Here is a 6,000-nt window from a genome sequence, read left to right as displayed (position 1 = left end):
TTGTTCAAGACACAATCCTCCTCATTAAGGTTAACATGATGTAAAGCTTATAAGATACCTCTTCTGTGTAAAAAGCTCACAAAGGTATGAAAAATATTGAACCAGGTCTATGAGGGGAACAGGTGGAAGGTGAGATAGGAAGGAGTTAACAGAAAATATATGGGGAGTTGATCTATAGAAAGGCTTTAGATAGTGACAAAACACCAAACTACCATGACTTTGATTTGTTCATGTGACAAAGAAGCAATCTCTTTTGAACCTTTAAGTATTGTGGTCTTGTGTAGTGAACACCTTTATAGGGATCTAATGTTAACCTCTTTCATCATACTGGTCTTGCCTTTGTATAATATAAATTAAACAATGTAGCACTGTATATCTGGTATATTTGAGGTTAGAAGGAAGATTTTTTTATAGTGGCATAGAAAGGAATATATATATTTTTTTTAAAAACTCTATCTGGTATTACAGATTCAAAACAAATCGTACACGATTTTCAATAACAATGTGAATAAAAATAAATCTGTCAAAAAGACTGACTGCTGACCTTTACGCCTAACACAGTATTCTTCCCCAGAATCAGTGATTAATAGACATCTGTCCTATGCATTGGCAATCTGTTTCAAAAACGCAAAACGCGATTAATATTTAAAAGCGATTTCAGGCAAAGTACTCCAGTTTTTGTAAATTGCTCTCAAACAACTGTCTATATAGTTTATTATTATTATTATTATTATTATTATTATTATTATTATTATTATTATTATTATTATTATTTAGGTACAATTTGTCGTATTACCAGTGGAATTTTACGTTGTTCAGTTGTATTACCAGCTCAGACACCTGCCCGGCAGCATTAATCCAAAGAAAAGGTGCAGTGGATAAAATATTCATGCTGTATAGTCTGCATCTTTAAGGACGGCACTTCCCATTTGGAGCTGAGGTGCTGTTGCTTTATATTGGTTGAGCAGTGGCTTGTAGATACATTGTGGATTGCTCTCCTTCATTCATTTATGTCCTGGTGTGTTGTTCGATCATTTCCTTTCCGATCAGCTGAGTGAAAGATAACGTGTTTACCCGAAGACGTCGTCCACAATGAAGAAGGCTAGCTGCGAAATGACTTCAGCTTGAAGTCTCGTTTTATATATATATATATATATATATATATATATATACACACACACGTTGCTTTAGTCTTAGTTAAAGTCGTATCTTATGTGTGATGAATAACTCGCAAATGGCAGTGGTTGGCAGAGGAAGCTTTGTCACTGGCAGAGATGTCATTTTGCCTTGTTTTTCTTCCCTGCGTGAGGGGGTAAAGGGTATGTACTGCCTGAGAAACGTGATATCATCTCTACCTGTTTAATTTAAAGGGTTGGTCTGTTAGGTGTTTTTTGTTTTGTTTTGTTTTAATCGTTTGTATTAATGTGTTATAGTTCGCATTTAAAATACTTTTATCTACCGTCATGACAAGGCTTCTTTAAGAACTGTGTATTATTATTTTGTTTGTATATAAAAGTTCAATATCACATAGGCGGTGGGTTAGTGCATGAAGTGAGCAGAAGGTTTTTAAACTTTAAAGTTATTGCAACGATGGATGCAAAAAATGAACTTGTGGTCATTCCATTTCAGGTATTTGTGTAATTCTTGGTCCTTGAGGTGGCGCTGCAGTGACTGAACGATAAGGTACCACAGAACACATGTCAACAGGAAAATCATCATCGTCATCAGGTAACTTTTTCCCTTATAATGGGCACAGTGCCGCAGTTTTCAGCACTTATGTATCATTGACTAAGCATGCTGTTTATATATATATATATATATATATATATATATATATATATATATATATATATATATATATATATATATATAGGTTTGGCAGATGCTTGCTATTGGTACTGGTTATTGTGGTGTGATACAGTTACATTTCAAAAATAAGAAAGTGCATATTGTAACTGCATGTATAACAACACCTGCCTATTTCAGAACATAAATTGAAAGATATGTATCTTCAACATGAAATTGTCATATAGACATTATACTGTGATACAACCAGATAAGCATGAACGTGTGATGGAGAGACTACCAATGTCGTAAAAAAAAGTTTAAAAAATATACACAGATACGAAGTCGTCAATTTGTTTTTACATATTATCAAAGATTGGAATAAACAAAGTCACTTGTGCGTATATATTTATATGGGTTTATTAGTGATAGTACAGATTGTTTTCTGCCATGAATGGATGATATTGAAGAGAATCCCCAGGAGTATCATAACATATTATCCCTGATATGTGTTTGGCACCTGTGCACCCAGTCAGATAGATAGGCACATTAACCCTCACCTGTAAGTTAACCTATTGATTAGTTACCCTCGTTTACATATTTCTCCTTATTCTTCTGCGGTACTGCATATGTGGGCTATTTATTTATATGTATTATAATGTGTCTAGAATCATAAAGTATATGGTGTGTGTCTGTGTTTGTGGGCAAGTATGCTTTTTAATTGTTGTTTTAATTGAAACAATAATACCACCTACTATGCCCTAGGTGTTCAGTTGTGCTTTATCAAAAGCAAACATAGAATGATTTATGTAATGGAATAATAGGGTTTCACACAAGAAGCGGAACAGCATCTAATGTATATGTTCAATACTTTATTTTGCCAAAATATTATTTATATATATATCACATGGGTTTGCTAATAATTTTTTTTTTTTTTATAAAGACATTTTAACCTAGTATGTATTATTATTATTATTATTATTATTATTATTATTATTATTATTATTATTATTATTATTATTATTATTATTATTATTTATTTCTTAGCAGATGCCCTTATCCAGGGCGACTTACAATCGTAAGCAAATACATTTCAAGTGTTACAATACAAGTAATACAATAAGAGCAAGAAGTACAATAACTTTTGTTCAAGCAAAGTACAAGTGTGACAAACCAAAATTCAATAATACAGCAGATAATAGTGATAGTTACATCAGGATATGATTAAATAGTGATAGTTACATCAGGATGTGATTAAATACAAAGTACTACAGGTTGAACACTTGGCAGATTACAGTATTCTGAAGTACAGGATTAAATGCAGTAAAATAGGGGGCAGGTAAGAGCAAAATAAAGCACATTTACATGAAGGGTGATAGTGTCCCAGGATACAAACAGAGGAGTTCTACAGGTGCTGTTTGAAGAGGTGAGTCTTAAGGAGGTGCCGGAATGTGGTCAGGGACTGGGCAGTCCTGACATCTGTAGGAAGGTCATTCCACCACTGCGGAGCAAGGGTGGAGAAGGAGCGGGCTCTGGAGGCAGGGGAGCGTAGCGGAGGTAGAGCTAGTCTTCTAGTGCAGGCGGAGCGGAGAGGTTGAGTGGGGGTGTAGGGAGAGATGAGGGTCTGGAGGTAGCTGGGTGCAGTCTGGTCAAGGCATCTGTAGGCTAGTACAAGAGTCTTGAACTGGATGCGAGCGGTGATCGGGAGCCAGTGGAGCGAGCGGAGTAGTGGAGTAGCGTGGGCGAAGCGAGGCAGAGAGAACACCAGGCGGGCAGCAGAGTTCTGAATGAGCTGGAGCGGACGGGTGGCGGACGCAGGGAGGCCAGCCAGGAGGGAGTTGCAGTAGTCTAGGCGGGAGAGTACCAGGGCCTGGACCAGGAGCTGGGTAGCATAGTTGGTGTACAGAAAAAGTACAAGTATAGCTCAGTGATTGCCACTGTAATATGTGGGTTTATTTCTCTGACAATACATTTTACTAATAGGTACTGTACAGTGGACCCCAGTGGAAATAAGATGGAACATCTTGGTTGCTCTATCTTGATAAACTGCATTTTTTTCAGATTTACTGTGTTGGAGCAGAATAGAGTTGCTTGACCAAAGTAAGAAAAATGATGACTTCAGTATGTCAACAGGTTATGTTAACATCTGTCAGCCTGTCAATTAGGTTGCAAGATAAGAAAAAAAATACATTGTACGAAAAGCCTGTAAGGCATAATAATATAGACTCAATTACCTAGAATGCGATTTGTCAAATGGCTTACCTTTAACCATTAAACAATAAGTGTTGTGTACACTGTTCATTGTTCAATATATGGTTTGGAGGAAACACTTGTTGGAAGCTTCAAATTAGATGTTCAACCCTTTGTGGATGCAATTTAATTCAATGCCTGCATCAAAGGTTCTATTGAAAAATGTAACAAAAACAACCAGGGGAGTCAAGACCCTATGGTGTGTCTGTTGAATGCAGCTAGCTATTTATTTTCAATAAAGAATATGCATAGTACTGAAAGCTGTATATACTCACATTTTTATGCTGTGGAAAAAAAATCACTTTCTGTTGTTTTTGAGATTGTAGCCTGTGGCAAAGTGCCCCGCCCCTATGTGCATTTGTGTGTTTTGTGTATGTATGCGTGCGTATGTTAATGTTGGTGTATAGATTGGTACACGGGATATAAACGGGTCTGTGTTTCACGTATATTTAAAGTGTAGATTTGTATTTAGGCACGAGGAGAGCACAAATCACTTCACGTGCTGGTTAAATGTAATATGTGAGCACGGGGTTGCACAGAATTAATTCACGTGCTGGGATTCAAGTGAATAATTAATTAGTAATTGAATCCCAGCACAATAGTATATATAGACGCACATTTCTTGCACTCAGGGTTGGGTGTTCGGAAGAGGAGAACGGGTGAGAGAGAGAGGAGAGTTAAAATCATTAGAAGTAAAGATAAGTGTTTGTTCTCACCGTGTTTGTTTGTCTCCGTGCACCGTTTGTTAAGTGTTAGTCCGTTTTTGTATGTCTGTTTATTTTGGCGCAAGTGCCGTGTCCTGTTTTGTTTTGTGCTGTTTACAACCATTTTATTTGTTAATAAACGCTGAGTGCAGCCATTGCACTCAGCTCATCACAACCACTGTCTTTGTTTGGATTCCTTTCTGGTCTGACGCAACCCACTCTGGCCGTCTTTGTGACACGTGGTGTCATCGTGGGATAGCCGCGCCTCCAAGCGTCAGACCAGGAGGGGTCTGGATTAAAAAAAAAAAAAAAAAAAAAAAAAAAAGATTACAAATATTGTTTTGGGGGAAAAAAACAAAACAAAAAAAAAATCAATGGCAGAAGACGCCATCAAACTGCGGGGCTGGTTCCTGGAGAATGCTGGGCTGGAGGCCCAGTCTCTGCCCATAGTCGTCCGGGTCCTGTGGATGATGGACAGTGAGAGATGGGAGGCATATCAGCAGGAACACACCCCAAACACCTTGGAGGAGGGTGTGGAGTTTGTCCTCAACTACCTGGAGGCAACCATAAACGGAACAGCAGCCCAGGTAGCAGGACCACCAGCAGAGGAGTACCTGCTGTCCCCATCTCCACCAGCAGAGGGTGAGTACCTGCTGTCCCCATCTCCACCAGCAGAGGGTGAGTACCTGCTGTCCCCATCTCCACCAGCAGAGGGTGAGTACCTGCTGTCCCCATCTCCACCAGCAGAGGGTGAATGCCTGCTGGTTTTGCCTCCACAGCCCAAATGGGAGGAGCCTGAGCATCCACAGCCCAAATGGGAGGAGCCCAAGCGGAAGGAGCCCGAATGTCCTACGCCTGAGTGGGAGGAGCCCGAATGTCCTACGCCTGAGTGGGAGGAGCCCGAACGTACTACGCCTGAGTGGGAGGAGCCCGAACGTCCTACGCCTGAGTGGGAGGAGCCCGAACGTCCTACGCCTGAGTGGGAGGAGCCCGAACGTCCTACGCCTGAGTGGGAGGAGCCCGAACGTCCTACGCCTGAGTGGGAGGAGCCCGAACGTCCTACGCCTGAGTGGGGGGAGCCCGAACGTCCACAGCCCAACAGGGAGGAGTCGGGGCGTCCACAGCCCAACAGGGAGGAGTCGGGGCGTCCACAGCCCAACAGGGAGGAGTCGGGGCGTCCACAGCCCAACAGGGAGGAGTCGGGGCGTCCACAGCCCAACAGGGAGGAGTCGGGGCGTCCACAGCCCAAAAGGGAGGAGTC

At 40.6% G+C, this 6,000-nt stretch overlaps 1 protein-coding gene across 2 annotated transcripts in view; it reads left to right on the top strand.

The window, feature by feature from the left end:
- The first annotated feature begins 940 nt into the window (after window positions 1-940).
- LOC117420529 (bifunctional heparan sulfate N-deacetylase/N-sulfotransferase 4-like) overlaps window positions 941-6,000 on the top strand; it is a 264,467-nt gene continuing 259,407 nt past the window's right edge. For both annotated transcript variants that reach the window (XM_059031109.1, XM_059031098.1), the window contains exons 1-2: window positions 941-1,319; window positions 1,630-1,728. The gene's annotated coding sequence lies outside the window, so the exon portion shown is untranslated. The remainder of the gene's footprint in view (window positions 1,320-1,629; window positions 1,729-6,000) is intronic.

This window comes from Acipenser ruthenus, chromosome 1 (assembly GCF_902713425.1).
Source record: "Acipenser ruthenus chromosome 1, fAciRut3.2 maternal haplotype, whole genome shotgun sequence".
NCBI lineage: Eukaryota > Metazoa > Chordata > Actinopteri > Acipenseriformes > Acipenseridae > Acipenser > Acipenser ruthenus.
This window is presented reverse-complemented; position numbering and strand designations above follow the sequence as displayed.